Source organism: Ornithodoros turicata, chromosome 9 (genome assembly GCF_037126465.1).
Source record: "Ornithodoros turicata isolate Travis chromosome 9, ASM3712646v1, whole genome shotgun sequence".
Classification (NCBI taxonomy): Eukaryota; Metazoa; Arthropoda; class Arachnida; order Ixodida; family Argasidae; genus Ornithodoros; species Ornithodoros turicata.
In genome coordinates, this window is record NC_088209.1 from 44,334,433 (window position 1) to 44,355,757 (window position 21,325).

At 44.0% G+C, this 21,325-nt stretch overlaps 1 protein-coding gene and 1 non-coding gene across 7 annotated transcripts in view; both read right to left on the reverse strand.

The window, feature by feature from the left end:
* The window catches only part of LOC135369079 (uncharacterized), a 55,126-nt gene that overhangs the window by 9,034 nt on the left and 24,767 nt on the right, over window positions 1-21,325 (reverse strand). Inside the window, exon 1 of one of the 6 annotated variants that reach the window (XM_064602735.1) lies at window positions 18,018-18,070. The exons of 3 other annotated variants lie outside the window; for them this stretch is intronic. The gene's annotated coding sequence lies outside the window, so the exon portion shown is untranslated. Of the gene's footprint in view, window positions 1-9,413; window positions 9,436-17,804; window positions 17,825-18,017; window positions 18,071-21,325 lie in introns of those variants that run through there. 2 more of the 6 variants (XM_064602737.1, XM_064602736.1) reach the window with 2 other exon arrangements.
* On the reverse strand, window positions 14,810-14,882 carry Trnaa-ggc (transfer RNA alanine (anticodon GGC)). Its single transcript has one exon. It is a non-coding gene; the product is annotated as a tRNA-Ala (tRNA).

A 21,325-nucleotide genomic window follows, 5' to 3' on the forward strand; every position in this document is an offset into this window, starting at 1 on the left:
CTTCATGAGCTAGGAAGAAAGTGAGTAAATCATAATACTTGGGCTTATCACGGACGCTTTTTCGAGCGCTTTAAATTTACTCACCCACGGAGAAGAAAGTGGATCTGCGTGTACCGACTGACTTTTTTGTTTGCAGTGCAGTGACTGAGCAATGGCGGCAGAACGAGTTGAGCGGGAACGCGCGCGTCGATGCTCGTTTTCTTTTTTCTTTCTAGGGGAAATATTGCATAGAGAGAAATGTTTTGTGTCAAATCAAGTCACATTCTTTCATAATACGTCAGAAACAGTACATCTTTCAGATGGCCTTCTGGGCTCCTTTAAGGTGGTGCCACTTGCTGTAAATATTGTCTCTAACAGCTACGACGCCAGATTACGGCAAGACTGCAAGGTATGAACAATATGACACTGTAAGTTTGCGTTGCAGGCAGGGGAACGAGAGTCGACTACCGGCGCAATTCTCACATAATACTCGTCGTTACCCGATATTTTTTTTACGCGAACAGAACCTGAGCAGTCACACATGAGCGCCTGAAAACGCAAGGTATCGACCCATTTTTTTTTCTCCCTGAAGGCTAGCACGCTATTCAACTTCAAATAGAAAAAAAGTGAAAATACAGCACCACTGCATGCGCGGAGGCAGTGTCGTTACTTCAGGCTTAAGCGTCTTGTGAGGCGACAGCGAACAAGTTTTAACCCTGATTTATCTCAATTAAGGGCCGAAAATTTGTTTCTCTTCTTGCGTCTCGAGGCAAGGGCACAAGATGCCTCTTGCATGAACGTGTGCTGCCGGCTGACACGAGCAAAGGAATGAATAATAATAGGCACACCGAAAGTTGCATCCCCAGAAAGAGAAACAGCGCGCAATTTACGAACACAAGGTACAGAGAAGAATATTGCAGTAATCAAAGCTTCGGTATAAGGTACGATTGCCCTGAAAATGACTCGGATAAAGAATTCCATTGTACAATATTCTAATTCTCACGTTTTTCCACGACAAAAGTTACACATGTTAGAGACGAATAAAGAAGGTTGAGGCAAGCTAACCGGTGTACACGTGGAAAAGACATTTTCTTAAGTTTGGGGAATAATGGTGACACGTAAGCGGAAGCACAGTAAACCCTTCCTGTGTGCCCAAACTGCAACGGGCTGCATCCTTGTATTTACTTAGTGTTACCCACACCACCCCTTCACACTACCGAGCCCATCCCTCTCGACCCATATTTCTGGCCTCATGGGGCCAAGTTCCTGTTCCTGCTCTTAAGCGGTCTACTCTGGAAGTGATAGATACAAAGTACACAGGTTGTATTTACAGATGTCTCCTCGTCCTCCATTATAGATGCATCCCTTTGTCATGCAGGACGAGTACATATCATGTGAGTTTCGACTGTCGCGCCGTATTTCATCGACTTCTGCGGAGCTATACGCCATCTTATTATTCCTGCTGGGGCTACAGGCTTAGTACTACTATCCTCGCTGGGTGTTATACACTGACTCAAAATCAATCGTACAATGCGCAGGAAACCTGGGTATCCTTGGCTCTATGGCTCCGGTGGTAGTGAGTATCCTCATGATGACTCTGGGGAGAGAAGACACCGGTTGACACTAGTGGGTCCCGGGCCACATTGGAATTTGAGACAATCAAGTGGCATATTTGACGGCTACTGTTAACTGCCACAAACGTACTCCAACCATCATACTCTCCAACGGGAATAAGAGCTCCCTTTGTCTGCATTGCTATCACCCATGGCCCATCACTCACTGGTCACTCCTGTATGCAACATTATCATTCAAGACGATAGGTGCCTACTTTCGCAGCTACACATCGCCTTCACCCAGGTGTCCCAGCACAAGCTGAATCACAGTAACACCATGCTGTGCTCAAGTTGCCATACCCCATCTACGATTCATCACACCGTCGTCCTCTGCGACCGGTAAACGCGCGAACGGCGGGTGCTTAGACGTCAAGTTGAAATGCTGGACCGTAGACCATTCAGTTTGTCCAAAGTCCTTGGCCCATGGATCGCTCCTGCTCATCATTGCGGGGCTCTTGATTCAGTATTTGCTTTCCTTCAAGCTACCTCCTCCTCCTCCAAGAACTTTAAAAGGCCCGACCTGTCATCTCTTTGGGCTTAATTGCCTTTCATTCATCCTCTCACATTAGACCTCTTTGAAGTAGGGTACGGGAAGTATAACATGTCATCATCACTATTTATTTATTTACTGTTGTTGTTGCAGAGCAGTCTGCTGACATTGACAGCTGTTACGCCATAAAAGATCTAATTTACCACACAGTCTCTCGTAACGGCTTAACTTAGTTGCGCTTGAAATAGAGGCGCATTTTTCTAAAGGGGCTGGGGACCTTGCCTTAGACAACATCCTACTTCACTCCCTATTGAGACTGTATGTAACGACATAAATCGAGTGGGGTTCAGGACATCCGCCTCTGGCTGGAAATAAAGAAAGGTAGAGACAATGACACCCGACGATTATTTACCGTGTATTAGACTCCAGTGACAAAAAGAGGAATGACGAAGTCACGCGACGTTTTGTTCATTCTCCTCTTCATCATCCACATCGGCATCATCATTACAGTAGTTGGAAGTCATGTGGAGTTGCTGCCTCACACTAGTGAAGCCAAAATCTCCACTTTATTTTTCTTTAAACCAACCAACCAACCTCATTCTAGGCAGTACTTGAATTGGCTGCACTTTAGTAACGATGCCGCGGCGGACGGATAGGCGTGGAATTAGCATTTGGCAATTTTGGCACGTTGTCAGTGTTGCCAGACGATACGAGTGCATACGGACGAGTGATCGGCGATCGGCTATGCATCGCATAGTCGTCTGCTATCCGGTATAGTCGCATGAGACGCGTTTTGGGTATAGGGTTGCATAAGATGGTTTTGCTTAATGGAACTTTTTATGTTAAATGGAAATAATAAAATGCTACAAATTAAAACAAAAAGCAACTCCTGGATGTGGAGAGAGTGCATCTTTTCCCAGGTTAGGTATTGCTGTCGAAGAGTGGGTCTGTGTAGAATGTGCATCCGGCATGACAGAGGTTAGGTTAGGTCAGGTGATTACGTATTGCACATGTCGAAGAGTGGGTCCATGTAGAATAAGCATCCGGAGTGACTGAGGTTAGGTTAGGACAGGTGATTACGTATTGCACATGTCGAAGAGTGCGTCCATGTAGAATAAGCATCCGGAGTGACTGAGGTTAGGTTAGGCTAGGTGATTACGTATTGCACATGTCGAAGAGTGGGTCCATGTAGAATGTGCATCCAGCGTGACTGAGGTTAGGTTATAAGCTAGGTGATTACGCATTGCACATGTCGAAGAGTGGATCCATGTAGAATGTGCATCCGGCGTGACTGAGGTTAGGTTATAGGCTAGGTGATTACGTATTGTACGTGTTGAAGAGTGGGTCCATGCAGAATGTGCATCCGGCATGACTGAGGTTAGGTTAGGCTAGGTGATTACGTATTGCATATGTCAAAGAGTGGGTCCATGTAGAATGTGCACCCGGCATGACTGAGGTTAGGTTAGGTCAGGTGATTACGTATTGCACATGTCGAAGAGTAGGTCCATGTAGAATAAGCATTCGGCGTGACTGAGGTTAGGTTATAGGCTATAGGTGATTACGTATTGTACATGTCGAAGAGTGGGTCCATGTAGAATAAGCATTCGGCGTGACTGAGGTTAGGTTAGGCCAGGTGATTACGTATTGCACATGACGAAGAGTGGGCCCCATGTACAATGTGCATCCGACGTGACTGAGGTTAGGTCAATACGTATTCCGTGTGTCGAGAGGGCTGACGTAGACTGTGCATCCGACGTGACTGAGGTTAGGTTAGGTCCAGGTGAATGCGTATTCCATGTCTCGAGAGGGCAGACGTAGACTGTGCATCCGACGTGACTGAGGTTAGGTTAGGTCCAGGTGAGTACGTATTCCATGTGTTGAGAGGGCTGACGTAGATTGTGCATCTGACGTGACCGAGGTTAGGTTAGGTCAGGTGAATGCGTATTCCATGTGTCGAGAGGGCTGACGTAGACTGTACATCCGACGTGACTGAGGTTAAGTTAGGTCAGGTGAATGCGTATTCCATGTGTCGAGAGGGCTGACGTAGACTGTACATCTGACGTGACTGAGGTTAAGTTAGGTCAGGTGAATGCGTATTCCATGTGTCGAGAGGGCTGACGTAGACTGTACATCTGACGTGACTGAGGTTAAGTTAGGTCACGTGAATGCGTATTCCATGTGTCGAGAGGGCTGACGTAGACTGTACATCTGACGTGACTGAGGTTAAGTTAGGTCAGGTGAATGCGTATTCCATGTGTCGAGAGGGCTGACGTAGACTGTACATCTGACGTGACTGAGGTTAAGTTAGGTCAGGTGAATGCGTATTCCATGTGTCGAGAGGGCTGACGTAGACTGTACATCTGACGTGACTGAGGTTAAGTTAGGTCAGGTGAATGCGTATTCCATGTGTCGAGAGGGCTGACGTAGACTGTACATCTGACGTGACTGAGGTTAAGTTAGGTCAGGTGAATGCGTATTCCATGTGTCGAGAGGGCTGACGTAGACTGTACATCTGACGTGACCGAGGTTAGGTTAGGTCAGGTGAATGCGTATTCCATGTGTCGAGAGGGCTGACGTAGACTGTACATCCGACGTGACTGAGGTTAAGTTAGGTCAGGTGAATGCGTATTCCATGTGTCGAGAGGGCTGACGTAGACTGTACATCTGACGTGACTGAGGTTAAGTTAGGTCAGGTGAATGCGTATTCCATGTGTCGAGAGGGCTGACGTAGACTGTACATCTGACGTGACTGAGGTTAAGTTAGGTCAGGTGAATGCGTATTCCATGTGTCGAGAGGGCTGACGTAGACTGTACATCTGACGTGACTGAGGTTAAGTTAGGTCAGGTGAATGCGTATTCCATGTGTCGAGAGGGCTGACGTAGACTGTACATCTGACGTGACTGAGGTTAAGTTAGGTCAGGTGAATGCGTATTCCATGTGTCGAGAGGGCTGACGTAGACTGTACATCTGACGTGACTGAGGTTAAGTTAGGTCAGGTGAATGCGTATTCCATGTGTCGAGAGGGCTGACGTAGACTGTACATCTGACGTGACTGAGGTTAAGTTAGGTCAGGTGAATGCGTATTCCATGTGTCGAGAGGGCTGACGTAGACTGTACATCTGACGTGACTGAGGTTAAGTTAGGTCAGGTGAATGCGTATTCCATGTGTCGAGAGGGCTGACGTAGACTGTACATCCGACGTGACTGAGGTTAAGTTAGGTCAGGTGAATGCGTATTCCATGTGTCGAGAGGGCTGACGTAGACTGTACATCTGACGTGACTGAGGTTAAGTTAGGTCAGGTGAATGCGTATTCCATGTGTCGAGAGGGCTGACGTAGACTGTACATCTGACGTGACTGAGGTTAAGTTAGGTCAGGTGAATGCGTATTCCATGTGTCGAGAGGGCTGACGTAGACTGTACATCTGACGTGACTGAGGTTAAGTTAGGTCAGGTGAATGCGTATTCCATGTGTCGAGAGGGCTGACGTAGACTGTACATCTGACGTGACTGAGGTTAAGTTAGGTCAGGTGAATGCGTATTCCATGTGTCGAGAGGGCTGACGTAGACTGTACATCCGACGTGACTGAGGTTAAGTTAGGTCAGGTGAATGCGTATTCCATGTGTCGAGAGGGCTGACGTAGACTGTACATCTGACGTGACCGAGGTTAGGTTAGGTCAGGTGAATGCGTATTCCATGTGTCGAGAGGGCTGACGTAGACTGTACATCTGACGTGACTGAGGTTAAGTTAGGTCAGGTGAATGCGTATTCCATGTGTCGAGAGGGCTGACGTAGACTGTACATCCGACGTGACTGAGGTTAAGTTAGGTCAGGTGAATGCGTATTCCATGTGTCGAGAGGGCTGACGTAGACTGTACATCTGACGTGACCGAGGTTAGGTTAGGTCAGGTGAATGCGTATTCCATGTGTCGAGAGGGCTGACGTAGACTGTACATCTGACGTGACTGAGGTTAAGTTAGGTCAGGTGAATGCGTATTCCATGTGTCGAGAGGGCTGACGTAGACTGTACATCCGACGTGACTGAGGTTAGGTTAGGTCCAGGTGAATGCGTATTCCATGTCTCGAGAGGGCAGACGTAGACTGTGCATCCGACGTGATTGAGGTAAGGTCAGGGTAGGTGAATACGTATTCCATGTGTCGAGAGGGCTGACGTAGACTGCATCTGACGTGACTGAGGTTACCCAGGTGAAAAATGTTTGCAATCCGAAGTGGTTTATGAAAGGATTTCCACTTGAAACCACTTTGAACCACTTTGTACGTAAGTGGTTTCAAGTGGAAATCCTTTCATAAACCACTTGGGATTCCAGACATTTTTCACCTGGGTAGGTTAGGTCACGTGAATATTAGTACTTATTCTGGTGCAAGTCTTACGTTAGTCCTACGCAAGTTACGTCTCACAGGGCCTAGCGTGAAGAGGTTCATTTTTCGCACTCGTTTCGAAAGTTCGTGTTTCAAAACTGCCGCTTATGTGTCGTCTGCTTTGTTGTTTCGTACATTTCTAGCTTTTTTGTCTGCCAAATTTTTGCGTTGTTTGCAATACGTTTATTAATTAAGTTCGTAATACGCAAAAAAGGCTGTAAAATTTAAGGATTCTGTTTCGCATTTCTATCAATTTCCGTGTTCATTGTTAGTGGCGCTGAAGTAGGGGGATTGTGGTAGAATATAGACAGCTGGATTGCTCCGTTTTGAAAAAGTAATTTTCGTAAGACATATTTTAAAAAGTGCATATTTTTAACATACTTTGGTTCGTAAATTCGGAGATTGTCTTCAAATAGTTGAGAAAGCAGCGCATTTTTGGCTTTTCTTGTTTTTTTCTGTTCGAAAAGGCCGCGGCATCGTTGCTAAAGTATGTCCCTTGAATTTTTCTATTGGATCAGAATTTCTATTTCAAGTAAGTGGATTCACTTATATCAAGTAACAATTCATATGAGAGAAGAACGTACGAAACCACTTCTCTCCCCCGTATTTTGTATAGGCTGACGAATAACGGTCTCGAATACATGAGGAATGTAATAAGTAATCAGTGACTTGAGGAATGTAAGTGTCGTATACACGAGTAATGCAGAATATATGGAACGGTTAAAAAATTCCATAATCTCAACTCGCGTTTTTCAATGAAAAATAGGAAGAGAGATATGAATGCACATTTCAATTACAAGAGGAAACTTGCTCAGTTGTGCAACTTAGGTCTTGGGTAAAACATTGCCGCAGAACATGATCGTGGGAACAGATAAAACAATCGCCGCCTGTATTGAGGATATTTTTTTCAATTTCATTCAATGACGCATTCATGATACTAAACTTTTCCTTTACATATTCCCCTTTTGAACAGCAAGTCTTCTGTTTTGAATAAGCATATCCCCTTTTGACACATGTTAGCCAGCTTTAGTACATCGGAAGGTGCACACGATAACGGTCCCGAAAACATGAGAAGCCAATAGCTCTGTCTCTTTGACGACATTACATTGGGAAACTTGGATTTGATAGATAGCTTTATCGTATCGTTTTCGTACAATTCTTCCAATGTACTGAAACTCGCGATTATGTTAAATCGCATGATAGTTGAAATACATAGCCTAAGCTTGAGTATTTCAGCAACACTAGTAGAAAATGCCCCTGCAAGCGATTTTCAGACAGCACCCCGAGAGCGTTCCTGGAATGTCACGCATTTGGAAACCGCTTGTAATGAAATGCCAGTCTTGATGTGCAAGTGAGAATCTCAGTAATGTACGCAATCGGTAGTATTTCTCCGCTATCCCATTATCAATTATTATGGTGCCGCACTGCTGATGCCAATGTGTTCGTCCTTAATACTTTATTTATGAGCACTTTCTTGGCAAATCAACTGCGTAACATGAAACGACATTCACGCTGAAAATTCGAGCAAACTTTGAAATATACTGTCAAGGTATTACGATGGAAGCATTCTGGACACAAAAGTGGAAAAGAAAGAACAGAAAAGGCACATATTTCTGCACTAGTTGATTACACAGAGGATGGTCGTACACTTTGTTGCGTAGACAGTGTGGGATTAGTTAAGTGCTTTTGACTGAAAGACATTCGAGTGAAGTTAATGGGCGAAACCATCTTTGCCAACGGTTTCACGTGATTCTAAAATGGAAATTTAATTTCGATTGTTTGCGAAAGTATTTCCCGCTCTGCGTTCTGACTGCATGTGCAAAGTTGGTTGCTTCTCGCAAAAGTCACTTGGGTCCTCATCGCTAAACCAGCCTGACTCTCTCCGCGTGTGGCTTTTCAACGTCAACTTGGATTAGCGTGTTACAGAAACACCAGAGCTATTTCAGGATGTATTGTTCTGGTGGACCTCTCTCCCGGCGATCCTGGTTAACGACCAAATAACGACACTTTTCACGAACCGTCTTGTATTCGGGACTGAGTTTATTGACTCGCAATTTTGGAGACCACTATCACCCGCACGACTTATCCTAATTTTCACGGAAAACTCCCATATTAACCACTATCATTCGAACCTCTTTATTGGAACTCGCTCTCATTTTTACGACCATTTCTCGTGGTCTGTGCAACATTTACTAGAGTCTCGTGGAAACTCGTCGTTTTTTGTTAGCGTTGATAGGAACCAATTTTTTTGCGTGGCGATGCTGCTAATGGATTAGTGTACGTTACGAGCGAGTCATAGTTGAAGCGACGCTCAAGGTTACTCCGTGGGGCAATTATTACTACGAGTGTTGCGCTCAAGCCTGATTATATCGATAAAACAGAGTTATCTACCTCATTTCTCTGCTTTCGATGCTAATAATGCCCGCAGGTTGTCGTATGCGGACGATGTGCCGCTTCTACGGCGGATGAACATAGACTACATTCTAATTTCATCCCTATTGCTTATTTATGGGACAACATTTGAAAATTGACCCCTATAATAAAGATAAATCAAAGTAATGTGAAGAGCACGCATACCTTCGGGTAACCTACGATTGTGCACTGAGCTTTCTGCACCATTTAAATGCAGTGAAGAAAAAAATTCCTACGATAACTGCGCTTCTTTTAGCCGCGTCTATAGTGGTATAAAACAACAAGCTATGAGAGCCCTGATTTAGCCATTTTATATGCTGCCCTCAGTTGGTGGAGCCCACCTCACGATTTATTTGTTGTTTGTTGTTTACCGCAATCGATATCCTACAACTTCTTTGAATTTGTCATGCCTGCTGCACCACAGTTAATGTAGACTTACTAATTTTGTGGGACGCCATTCCTATTCACTGACAGGCCTCCTTGGCGGCAAAACTATTTCTACTTTGGGAAATGGACAAGATCATAGAAATCAGCGGTACCTCTTTTGGGCCAGAAGGAATCCACTATGCTTCTGGGAAACAAGGTCCGCACATTTCATACACAAGATTCTGTGTCATATTCAAGGAGATCGATGTTCACAGACTGGTCCAAGTGCATTGGAACGGTTGGAGCGGCATTCGGAAACTATCCCCCCATTCCATTGTCTTGGACGCCGAGCTGCTGTCACACACACACAAAAGAAAAAGAAAGGAAAATCAATACCCCCTGGAGAACACAAAGTATAATGTGGTACACAGGGTGTTTGTTCTAACGTGTCCAGAAATTATATTTAAAGCGAGCGATAAAAGAAAAGCAAGTGGTTCTTTTTCTGCTACTTGAGTAAGAAAAACAGTTACCGCATCACTAGTATTCTTAGTCAAGTAGCTGAAAAGTAGCGCTCGTTTCTCTTTTATCGCTCGCTTTAAATAATATTTCTGGACACGTTAGAGGCAAACATCCCCTGTATATCTATTCAAACTCCAAGTCAGCTTTTGCTTTCGGTTTAAAAAACGAGACACCCGAACCCAAGAATTAGGGATTTGCAACCTGTTGTTGCGGAGTTTTAGCGGAACACTGTGGTTACACTCCATCACATACATTCTCATATCGGGATAGTTGGTAATAAAGTGGCAGATGAATTGGCTAATAAAGCGAGGTATGACAACTACGCTGTATTCTATGAACTTTGTCAAAACTTGTTTATATAGGGAAGCACATCACATTAAGCGAAATGCCTTCGGATACCTGCTTCCGCACTTGCCCGAAATTATGAAATTTACTCCAACGACACACTATGTTAGCCAAAGTTCTATTAACCGGCCATGACAACTTTTGTGTTTGCTTACTTTGATTGTTTCCATATCAAAGAGGCAAGAGATTATAAATGTGGTCCAGCAGATGGTTATTTTAGAGTGTACTGATTATCGTTGTCAGCTGATGTCGTTACTTAGCGTGAATATAAATAGGGAGAACGCGTATAAGCTCCTCGGATTACTAGAGAAGCATTTGGTGTTTTCAGTAGGATGGCTCAATACGTAATATACCAACTAAACATTTAGAAATGGACATGAAAAGGAACCGCAATAAAACAAGATGAAGGTGTTAAATAAAATTCTTTTTGCTTTGCTTTATTTCCACTTTACACGATGATTAAATGCCTTTTAAAAGGACTTGTTCCTAAATGCATTTCCTATTTCTTCATCCACCCCTCTGCGATACCTCGCTACTCAGGGTTGGCATCAACTTCCTTGTCTAATTCCGTGTTAGCGCCGCGAAGCAACTATGGCTATGAGAGGAGTACAGATGTGGAGAGAGGACAGGGAGGAACACTCTTTCGTGCAACCTTATACCTCATTCTGCCCGTTGTACCATGATTATTGTTCCTCCAATTACGCAGCAAATTGTTTCGTGCACTGTGCTTCCGGTATTCTTATGAAATCATTCTTTATTTGCCGCAGCAGTGAAACTAAGAACTAATTATAAGAAATTAACTGTGGTGTCATAGTAAGAAACCATATTTTGTGAGAGACACCCTGGTTTCGGTGGATTCTCACGAGACAACGTTTGCTTCGGATTTGCGTATTAACGCGTAATGGTTTTTTTGCGATATGCACTGTCTCAATTCCTCGACATTCCTTAGTGGACAGGCGCCTCCAAAAGTCGTACAGCTTTCTGCAACGTTAACTTTAACGGTTGGAGAGCCGCTCTATCGGCGCTAAGTAGAACTATACGGAGAGAGCGTTCTGGACATTCTGGGCACTGATCTCTGTGTATAAAGGCTGGATCGGTCATAGGAGAGGGCTCGTGGGAGAGAGGTGCGGCAACCTGCCGCCATGTTGGAGGCTGCTCCCATAGGAAACAATGGGAAGCAATTTGATTTTGAATACTTATTGCGCTTTGAACGCTCCTCATTGCTGATTAGCACGCATCTTTCTTAGGAATCAGTTTGCTGATGTATTCCACAGGTTTCACATTGTTTGTTATTGTAAGGTACCTCCGTTTGTATATTTTTTGTTTGTTCGGTTTTCGTGTGGTGTTCCTCGCGGTTCTCGTTCGTTATTGTGCGGTTTGGTGTTGTATGGTTCTCGTTTGACTTTTTCCATTATCGTATTATGCTCTACGAGCGTGCGTTCTACAATAAGACCTCGATCCTTATTGTGAAGGGGCTCATTATTTTATTCACCACCACCAGCTATGCGGTGGAGTGTAGACCCTGGCGATGAAACTCCCCATTCCTCTATGAAAGATTAAAGTCACTGAAAAGGTTAGCCAGCTGTAGGACTCGAACCCACATCTTCTGGATTACCGGTTCAGGGCTCTACCAATTGAGCTAAGCTAACACGCCTTCTCAACGACTTCCAGGGTGCGTCATCTGAAGGGACAAACCAGTCATTCTCTCTCACTCATCCTCCTTTCACTCTTACATGTTTGCACACTCACTGTTAATAACGTTATTTTCATGAGTGTGTTGCAGTTGTTCAGCTGTCAGCGCTGTGCACGAAGAGCATGCACACGCGTGACTTATCACACACGCTGTAAGAGCGACTGCACATACGAGGTTAGCACAGCAGTTTATTTACTTCCAAAGTACCTCACAAATTACAAGAACAGTGGAACAAATTGGCGCAGGTTCTGCATCCGCTTCTTCGGCACAGCTGAGCGACGGTGAGGGGAACCTGTATAGCACAAGCGCATTGTTTATAGAAAATACATAGTTTTGAGATTGATAGGAGCAGCCACACATACTTTCTTAGTAGGTAATATAATGGCACCAGCAAAGTAGCACTGCAAGCAATTCCGAGTTGTCAGATGCGTGCGATACGAATAAACAGATTTTTCCTCAAAATAAAGAGCTTACCTGTGAAAAATTATCCCTCTTTCTCTGTCCGTGTGAAGTGTACTCAAAGCTGCATGCCCTTTAATTTAAAGGAAATTTTAAAAAATACGGGCAGCCCCGGTTGAACTAAATGCAGACGAGAGGACGCGTTGGGACCACTTGTGCTTAGAGGTGTTTGTCGAGGAGCCTCCTCCTCCTCCTGCGCGCATTCGTCTGTTTCTCGACAAGCACCCACAATGCACTCCGACTGTTTCGGCAGAGAGCTGTACAACGGGCCATCGAGAAGAAATTGACGGAATGCTTCTGTTTGGTGGACGATTACAACAACAACAATGAATGAAGGAAGGAAAAGTGATCATGTCATGTCCCCACAGTGGACCTCTCTTCGAAGAGGGTCGGAGTTCCAGGAGGCTTGAACGAAAGCAAAGACATGGGTCAAGTACTTTGGACCAGGAGTTTATGTTGAGGACGATTAAAGCCAACTGCATTCCTTGTGGAAAACAGCGTCTGTTTCTTGGAATGCAGAAAGCGTTCCAGGAAGTCGCTGTAGAATTGAAAACAAGCAATGGATTTCATCCTTCGTGTTCCCTGAGGAGTATCCCAGAAGAGTGATTTCAATCCGACTCTCGTGCAACACGGTATCTAGGGTATCAAATGTGTGTGTAGTGACTTTAATTGACATATTTAACCATGAACAGAGTTCGATGTACAATGATTAGGTAGAGCTTGTTGGAGAAGACCTTGATAAGATTGAAAGCAAAAGATAATGTTTCAGAGTACTTAAGTAGACTTTGGGCGCGCTGTACAAAAACGTTTTGGGCCAAATACATACGCAGATAACGATAAACGTGCGTGTGGGTAAGTAAAAATAAATGGAACAACAATGCACGGCGACTTTCAAATGGGTATAATCGAGAGAACGATTCGCGGACGTACCAATGTAAAACACTTTTGGAAAATTCATAGTGTTACACACCGAAAGTAATGTTTGAAATGCACTTTTATCTGATTACATATATGATGAGACTATGGACAATGGACCATATTCCAAATAGGATATACGATGCCTAGGGTGTGCGGAATACAAATCTCCCTACGGAGGAATTCTGATCCAGCATGCAAGATAGGGATAGTCTGTGGAAATATGATTCGCCTGGATTACGCTTTCCTTAGAGAGAGCATTTCCTTTTCCTTTTGACTCACTTCAGTGTGTTTCCCACACACGAACAACTGAGAAAAGTTATTTGCCTTCCCTATGAGAGATCATACATCAGACGGAAAAATAAATCCATCAACTGGGCATAGTCCGATTACAGCGCACACTTGAGAAATTCAGTAATGCCCAATATTAATGCATCTTCGTACGAAAGCAGACTCCTCTGAAACCACCGGAAAAACTCTCTCGAAAAACTTGTCGTTATTTTGCGCCTTAAACCTGTTCATCCCTTCCATAACCTATTTTCTTTTTCGCCCCCCTGGCTCATAACTTTAGTGAGCAGATCCTAAACAACTGAAAGTGTCATTTATTCTCCCCTGGCGTAGCGAAGCCTTCTCTTATCCTTCTCATCTATATAAGCAGACATAAGCAAAATTTGGTTGATAAGGGTAACATTTACAATCTCATGCCGGAGCGGATCCGTGGATAAATCACAATTTATTCTACCTTCCTAAATATGACATTGCGAGAAGTAAAAAGCTTCCGAAATATTATGAGTAAGTAGAATTTTCGATCTCATTCATGCGACTTTGTGTCTAGGTGCATCTTACATGTGATGTCGCTTGACGATAGCACGTAACCAGTAATCGATGCCAAATCAATCAAGTCACAATCGCATTTGAAAAGTGAGCTTAAGTACCAGGCTGCCTAATATTATGCGTGGCCGGTAGCCAGTTCCACATTACCATCGCGAAGCAGCTGTGAACAAAATGTCTCCCTTCACCTCCCGCTCTGCTTTCTAAAGAACAACATTCGTGGTTGGACCATCTGGGAACAAGCACAACGTACAAGTGACGCAGTATCATGACATCCGGTCTTGGGCCTCAGCTAACCCTAATAGACGACTTGAGAAAATCCCAGAGAGCTTAGCACCGCGAACTTAGGAGGAGAAGGTTTCGGTTCCTTCTCTCTCGGCTGATCCTCCACGAGGATTCAAGGTCAGCGAAAACGAAACGTGATGGATCTCCCAGGATGCAACACATACGCAATCAGCACGGGGATTTTCTGAAATCGTTTATTCATATACAGCCGCCGAGAGTAGAATTCGCGGGGAGGTTTTCTTCTTTGTATATTGATATATCGAAAAGGAAAAAAAAAAAAGTGAAACACTGTCAAGGAGCCCGCGAAGAGGGAATCACACAGGTAACATGAAAAACGGTTAGGAGCAAGTAAGATTTATTTGAACAACAACTTTTGTGCAAGAGCTAAGTAGACAGAAAACAACCAGACAGTAATACAATGAGATAAACTGATGCTGGAACAACATAGAAGGGACAGATACAAACAAAGCCTCAAATTGCCTAAGAAATCAACGATGAAAGATGAAAGTCACTGAAAAGGTTAGCCAGCTGTAGGGATCGAACCCACATCATCTGGATTGCCGGTCCAGGGCTCTACCAATTGAGCTAAGCTAACACGTAATTAAACAGTAATACAATGCATCCCGTGAGCAACTGTCACATAAGAATCAGGAAAGAGAAAGTGTACGGGTAAATGAGACATTCGGAGAATTGGGGTTCAAAAGATTAGGTGGTGAAAAAACGGGGGCACAGCTGGATGTCTAGCCGCGTACGAGGAGAACACAGCTTTTGTTGAACTGCGTGGGAAGGTCCGGGTGACCTTATGGGCTGAAGGGAAAATGGAGATAAGAATGCTAAGAACAGAAGGTGAATGAAGTAGCTTAGCTGGATGATGGGTTGAACAACTGCAGAGGACCGCCATGAACGTTTAGTCCCCGTGGTTTTAGAGAAGAAAATTTAGAAATGAAGAACAACTCGCGATTTTTGCGTTTGCAATCGGTGGTGTAGCCAGTTTCCAGAATTGCAATAAACAGGTGTGTATCCATGTCGTGCCCGGGAAGATTAAAATGTATAGCAACGGGAGTGGGGCGATTGACAATGTCGGATTTATGACCGTAAAACATCTGACGCATGGTATTGGAGGTTTCACCAATGTACTGAACATTGCATTTCATACATGTTATTAGATAACAAATGTTAAAGGAGTTACAGTGCAGAGATTGTTTAATTTGAAAGGTGTAGTTGTTTATGGTACTGGAGACCGAGGTGCAGGTAGAAATAAGATTACAGATTTGGCAGCGTGTGCCATTGCAGGGACCCGAACCAGGTGTTGTAGTACGGCGCAAACGCGAAGAAGTAAGGATATTCCGGATATTCCTTGACCTGCGGAATCTGACAATGGGGGCAGAAGGAAATAGTTCTTTCAATTTTTCGTCACTGTGTAGAATGTTAAGATGGCGTTGAAAAATAGTTTTCGTGTTACGAAGGGCTTTGTTGTAGGTGGTCACGAAAGTAATATTTCTGTGTTCCTCGTTAGGTTGGCTGGAGAGAAGTGCCTGTCTGTCCAGCGAGCATGATTTGGTGAAAGCATTTTCAATTAGATTGCTGGGATAGTTACGCTTCCTGAAATCAGCAGACATTTCGTGAGCGCGTCTGTGGAAATCGTCGGTATTGGAACATATGCGCATGAGTCGTGTGAATTGCCCAAAAGGAATATTTCTTTTCTGGACATTGGGGTGATAACTATTAAAATGAAGATACTGGCGTCTATCGGTTGGTTTCTTATAAAGGTCGGTTACTAGTTTTCCAGACCGAATGGAGACAGTGACATCAAGAAAATTGATTGAAACATTGGAATAGTTGCAGGTGAATTGGATAGTGCTATGTAAGGAGTTGAAGTGTTCAAAGAAAGACAACAAGGAAGAGTTGTCACCTGGCCACACAACAAAAATGTCGTCGATGTATCTCAGGAAAATGAGCGGCTGTACGGGGAAGGATTCAAGGGCCCTCTTTTCAAATTGACCCACGAAGAGGTTTGCATAGTTAGGTGACACGCGGGATCCCATCGCTGCGCCATGTACTTGGACAAAATGTCTGCCATTAAACTCAAAGTTATTATACTTTAGGACCAATTCAAGTAGTGGGATGACCGCAGAAGTGTGGAGGATGTCGGAGGGAAAAGAAAGGAGAAAGGATTCCACTGCGTTCAGGCCCTCATCGTGGGGGATGTTAGTATACAATGATTTTACGTCCATGGTTACCAGTGTCATATTGGTCAGATCTGAGGACTGGTTGTTGATAGAATTAATTTTAAGGAGAAAATCATTTGTGTCTTTGACGTATGAAGGAACTAGCGGAGGTACATGTTTTATACAATGGTCTATCAGAAGGGAAATCTTTTCTGTTGGTGTGTGAATGCCTGATATTATAGGTCTGCCAGGGTTATTTTCCTTGTGGACTTTTATAAGAAGATAAAATGAACCAGGATTAACGTTTTTAGGCTTGATGAATTCTGCTATGCGTCGTGGAATTAAATTGTCATTAACGAGCGCGGAAATCTTTTTGTTGATTATTTGACAAAACAAGGGTGTAGGATCATTATCAAGAACCCTGTAGAAAGTAGTGTCGTTGAGATGTTTGTTGGCCTTATTAATATAGTCGGAAGTGTCCATGACAACAATTCCCCCTCCTTTATCCGCAGGCCTGATCACTATGTCATCCCGTGTTTTAAGATTACGTAAAGCAATCCTCTCAGCTTTGGATAAGTTAGGAGTTTTAACGTTAATTGACTCAACGACTCGCTTATTGATATCGTTAAAGACCGTCTTGATGTAGTTGTCGATCATGGGACTAGTTTGTGACGCGTCAGGGGTCCAAATGGAGGGCTTCTCAAAAGCGTTCGTGTTGGTAATTGCGCTGCCATGAAAAAATGTCTGCAAATGCATCCTCCTACCTAAGCTTTGTAAATCATTGAGTATGTCGAACTCATCAATAGAAGGTGGGGTGGGGACAAAGCTAAGACCCTTAGACAAAACACTAATATCAGCTTGATTTAGCGTGGCACTGGACAAATTAAAAACTATGTCATTTGAGCATGCCGTGGGATATGTAATTATCAACTAAAATATTGCAGATATTGAGATCATTAACGGGTGTGAGGCCTAGCTTGTCACGTTTAGCTTTCTTGGATTTTACAGATTGTAGTTTGGAGAGCTTATCAGACGCAAAGATTCTCAGTTCCGTCACTTCGTTGGGCCGTAGTGTTAGTGCTAGTTGCCGGAGTTGGTTGTCAATATCCTTAATTCGGTACGAACTCTCAGTACGCAAAATTTTTAACAATTCTATGGATGCATGCTTTAATGAGCTAGACCATCTTCTAGAGCTTCGAGGAGAGTGGAATGTAAATGCTGGGGACGCATGAACAAGCAAACCTTTGGGAACAATATTCTGTGCTATGCAGTCGGAATAGTAATGAAGATGAGACACAAATCTAGCTTTCTTATCGATTAATTTACGTGCTTAGAGGAAGGAAGCAGACCTGTTATTGTCCATGTCCAGTGACCGAGAGCTCCTGGTGTTATACCTCCTAGTGACGTTCCCTATATTGATATAGTGAAAACACGGTATACGAGACTTGCTGAGCGGTATTCCTCCTGTCATCACGTGTGGCGATATGAACGCCGATAGTGTATTAGGGAAGCAGGCACACTTGTAGCAAAATTTTTGAAACACTAGAAGGATTGCATCTCACCTCCGTCAACGATGGGTCATCCACTTTTTTGCCACAGCTCAAAGCTTTTGAGATTCGTTGTTTCAGTGAGGAATTTAGTTCTCCAAGTATTCGTTCGGTCTCACTCACTGAAGCGGAAAATAATCTAATATAAGTTATTACAGACAATTCTTTCATTTGAAATTCAGAGGAACTAAATTTTGTGTCGCTCTTTGTGACGCCAGAAAAGCTCCGTCCACATCGGCGCTAACACGGAATCATTCCAACAACTGGCCACTCCACTGTGACACAGCTTGTCGTGTCCGGAGTTCAAGTGTGTCACCAGTGTGGCGGTGTTCGACACGACAGGACACTCAACTTCCGACTGTCCCGTCTGGTGGCAGAACAGTTGTCTCGGGGGATCCCAATTTTCGTTATTTCTCAACAGAAACCAGAAAGCGTGCTTCAGTAAAAAATGCGTCAAAAATTATGAATCAAGTATCTAGTATTGTTAAACGAGCGAAAATGGTGTTCGTGACACAGCTACAAATCGGGGGATTCTATCTAGAAATTCCTTCTCCTCCTATGTTTGACGACGATCCTGAGCTAACGTAGCTATTTAAAAGGCGATATCTCCTAATTAGAGTCCCATTAGAGTTCGAGGCTTCTGAGTCTCGTAGTCTGATTAACCTCCCGAGGGTCATTAGCTATTCGTTCTTCCCTCATTAATATTTATAAAGTCGACGGATTCATCGTACCGTTGCTAGATGGCGAGATAAATGGCCGAAAAACCTTGGTGTTACTACGTAATCGGCGCCGGATTGTTCTTCGTCAAGTGCAGGCGCTAGAATCAATTTCCGTCACAGTTCTCTGTTTGTTGAGCAAGAGCCTTATTGTATTGCATTCAGTTACTATTAACCGTCATCATAGAAATAACAATAAACGAGGCTGGCTAAAGTTTACAGAGAACCAGGATGGTAATAATAAGTTAAGTGAACTTTTCGTTATATCATACGAGGTCACAAAAAGTGACACAAATGAAGTTCACGCCTAGGTTAAAGATCTGCCTTCCCTGGGATTAAACGGTAAACCAAACTCAAGTTAAATTTAAACGTTTAACTTGTAAGTTTAGAGTTAGACCATGTAGACTTAAGGATGACCATAATGTGTACAGTTTCCTAGAGAAGAGAAAGCGAAATTTCTTTGCTATCGGTACGAATGTGCTTCCTAGTATTTAATGTTACTGCTGCATCGATTAATTATATTATTAGGGTAATATACTGATAACGTATAATCTACACACCTAATTTACACACTGTTCACGCGCAAATTATCCAAATGTATGTGACAGGAACTTTTCATTTGCAAGCAAAGAAAGCGTGTCACATCCCTACGCTGTACCGATGAGAGCCAACAAGCTCAAAACGGCCGGTGACACACTGGAACACTGATTTCACGATCCCGACACGTACGTCCACACTTTCAAACTTAGACGCACTTCTTGTCCAAATTGTCGCAAATGCCGTGAACAAGAAATGGAGGCACGCATTATAATGTTCTACATACGACGCCAGACAGGAACTTGAGAAAGCTGTGCATCACCCTGGAACATCAGAGCTCGAGATTGAGGAGATCGTCCATCCGCGCGGCAACCGCCGCCAATCCGTGCCCTGCTGAACTTTCGAAAGGCAGAAAACAAGACGTGTGAGGCTCCCCCTTGTATCCCTTCCCCGAGAAAAGTGCAGCCAATTTAGGCGGGCAGACAGCTCAAAATCCCTACATCCCCCCCAGTGACTGAAATTGCAACGTAATAGAAGTCTACCTTCGCCGTACAAGTTGGAAACGGAGACGAATACATTTCTAAATGCATTGCATTGGTACCCGAACATCCCCACGACGCTAATTTCTATACACAAACTGTTCCGATAACGAAGAGAGAGAGGCTCAGCTAGGGTCTTCCGAACAACAAAGTAAATAATTTTATTATGCAGCGCACGCTTTGAGCAATGGTCATATACTTGCTCAGCTCATGCCCCAGAAACGCCGTTTATGAGGCGGTCTTTTTTTTTATCGCGCACCCCTTTTTGTTCTCTATGTTTGTCCCGGTCATATTTGCGAGTTTATACACAGTAATTGTTTTAAACTACAAAACAACAAGAACCCGGGTTAAAACCTATTGCAGCCGAGCCACAAACAACGCGATCGACGGCCAGAGAAGTTAAGCCCGGGCAATCACGGCCAAATCCCTTGACCATAGGGTGGGCCATTCGTCAGGAAAGTAATCACCTGGCAGTTCCAGGATACGCTCATCTACAAGCCGTTACCTCACAAGCATCGTGTGATTCTTTCTTGAGTTCTTTCTTCGTGACCAAGGTCGCTTTTTCGATCGAGTTCGTGTCTCGAACGAGACTTGTCTCGCGTCGATTTTTGTTGTAAATTCCGCCCCACCAAGGAACCGTGGTTACACTGGGGTCAGCCGTATGTATGTGTGGGGGTGGATTCGAGCGGTCTGCCTGCCCAGATTCGCGGCACGTTTCTGGGATAAAAGGGAGTAAGGGAAAGCGTCTGGATCTACAGTCTCCTACACTACAGCCGACTGTGACGGACGACTGCCTTCAGAAAGTTCATCAGGGCTTTCTGTGGCCGAAGGAGTTCTGACCAGGGATCAACCACGACCGTTGACTGGCTACGACGCTCCAATTAATGTGTCGTGGGAGTTTACGTACTTTACGTACGGGTTTTCGAGGAGGGACAATAAAGTTTTTTTTTTTATTACTTGTCGAGTACATTTTGGTGGCTGTTCACAGGCCCTTAAAAATAAATAAATCGAAATTGAATTCCGGAACTAACTTGGATCGTATCTAATCGTATCTTAGTATCTGATACACGTATAGTTAGCATCAACCTGCTTTGTTCAAGTTGGTAGATCCCCGGACAGATCCGCTGAAGGAACATCCTTGCCCCATTAGAGACATGTTTCCAGTTCCTCGCCACACACAAACAGAACCTTCGAGGTTAATCCTAGAAAGTTGCCCGACAAATCCCTCATATCGGTGATCGGATCAGGGTTGCCTGGGAGAAAGTATCCGCTAATTGTACCAGTTTATCCCCGCCACAAAGAATATGAGACTGGAATGAGTTAGCCTGGGCCAATTAGTGAAAGAAACCCATTTTGCTGGCTTGGGTGTCAAATAACAAGAGCTACTCTTTCGGCTGTGTTTTTGGAAAGGCAAGGTGATCATTAGGATGAAAACAACTTTGCAGAGAAACGTTTAAAGGATGGGAAAATGCCTTTGTACATACATGAGTGACCAACGAACAGCAGATTGCAGTCCCTAGATATCACAATT